Source organism: Ictalurus punctatus, chromosome 4, assembly GCF_001660625.3.
Source record: "Ictalurus punctatus breed USDA103 chromosome 4, Coco_2.0, whole genome shotgun sequence".
Classification (NCBI taxonomy): domain Eukaryota; kingdom Metazoa; phylum Chordata; class Actinopteri; order Siluriformes; family Ictaluridae; genus Ictalurus; species Ictalurus punctatus.
Window position 1 is genome coordinate 16,731,937 of NC_071284.1, and position 1,965 is coordinate 16,733,901.

General features: G+C 37.9%; 1 long non-coding RNA gene across 1 annotated transcript; it reads left to right on the top strand.

The window, feature by feature from the left end:
- The first annotated feature begins 1,183 nt into the window (after window positions 1-1,183).
- On the top strand, window positions 1,184-1,965 carry LOC124626896 (uncharacterized). The gene is made up of 3 exons (XR_006981539.2): window positions 1,184-1,663; window positions 1,750-1,797; window positions 1,893-1,965. It is a non-coding gene; the product is annotated as an uncharacterized LOC124626896 (long non-coding RNA).

Consider the following 1,965-nt stretch of genomic DNA (forward strand, 5'->3'; position numbering starts at 1 on the left):
GGTCAGGCAATTGGCAAACAGGTATACACGGGGCTAGGCAGGAATCTAGGTCGATAACCAAAACAAGAAACAAACTATGACAATGAACTGGAAGCGGATATCCAGCGCGAACTGACTATGACTATGACTATGACTATGACTATAGTAGTTATATCATACACTTTCTGTCAAACTGTCAATCAAAGTGTTGTGTGTGATAATTTATGACCCTCTGTGCTTCCCTGACTGACAGGTCTGTAGGGGTGGTGAGGGGGGTAACCCTATACAGTTTATCAGATGATCAATCTGGCTCCTTTGTGTCTGGGGGTGTTGTGGAGAGGTGTGTGTTGGGGGGAATAGTCCCCCTCCCGACAAAAGGTGTTTATGTTAATGAGTTTGGTTTTTGGTAGGGTGAAATACGTCTGAAAAGAAATAATGTTTTTAATATGGGGCTGTGTTTGTGTTACTTTGTGGCGTTATTTCGTTTGTGTAAACACATTGTTAGAAAAGCATGATGTTTGAATGTGTACATATATGAGTAGAATATTTGTTTTGTGAAATAAATGAAAACAAATGTTGATTATGTTTTTAGGGATCCCGTTTTACCTTTGAATAAAAAGTTTAGGAGTTAAAGCTGTTTAAAAAAGAATCTGTTTAAAATAATCGTTTGTATTACATACATTCCAAACACAAACCTTTAGGATGTAAAAAATGATCAAAAGAGCTGTTTAAAAAGAATCCGTATTACTAGGTTTCCAAAAAAACACATAAAAACTTTAGGAGGTAAAAATGGTTTAAAGAGCTGTTTAAAAAGAATAGCGCGTATTACACGGCTTCTAAACAAAGATCCTTACGAGGTAAAAATGTTAAAGTGCTGGCTAAAAGAATCTCCGTAATGTTTAAACTAGGAGAGAAGTATTTCCAGAGATGTCTTCCAGTCGCTGTGTTAAGCAGTAATGAAGTTAAACTGAGACGCCTCACTCTCGCTAAACCCCGCCCACACATACGTGTTTTCAGACACGCCTCTCTCTCTCTCTCTCTAAACACACTCATTCACATGTTTTCAACGTAGCCAGTACGTTCTGTCAAAATGTCAATCACGGCGGTAGAACTAGAGGGCTAATTTATGGCCTCGTCCTTGACAGGCCTGCGTTTCTCTAGGAGTGCTTAATTTATGGCTCTTTGTTTCTACCTGACCAAAGAGTTTTTTTATGACTAGGGGGGTCGTGGTGTGATCCTACAGATTGTTTATGATAATGAGTGTCTGCGGGGGTGTTAATTGCTTTACGACACACCCTACAATAGGTATGCTTTATGTTTAAAAGTACGGTCAGTTACGCAGAAGTCTCTAAGATCGCGGCCGTGTATCAGAGCGCTGTGTAATTTTAGGCGAATCGTCGATTCTCGTTTTAACTCACCTTTAAAGCTTTATATTTTATTTTTGAGAATACTTCAAAGAGGAGATGGCTGTCTGTCGTAACAGTAAGTGTTTTGTTTTATTATTATTATTATTATTATTACTATTATTATTATTATTACACGTAGTTAAGAATGTTTTTATTTATAAACGAATTTATGGGTTTATTGTGGTGAATAAAACAGGTATCTAACGCTACAGGTGTTGATGATATTGTGTCTATCCCGGACATCGTAGACGAAATCAGGTTTCTGAACAAGGCAAGCGGTACGTGCGTTGTTATTCTTTATAATTGTTCGATCCTATGTATGATGTGTATGTGTTTAATGCTTTTACTTCTTTTTTTCACAAAGGGTCGAACACAGAAGTCCCGCGAGTCAGGTTTGAAAACCCCGTGCTGGGTTAGATCTGTAATAACGAGATATTTATCTGTTATGTTTAAAAAGCAGTTTAAGATGTTTTCTTACGTATTGTGTTCGTTTGTTTACTGTTCAAGGCTTGTCAAATCTTGTAGACAAGATCGCTGCACCCGAGTTCAAAAATAGTGCTGCGGTTTCCACTGAACTCGG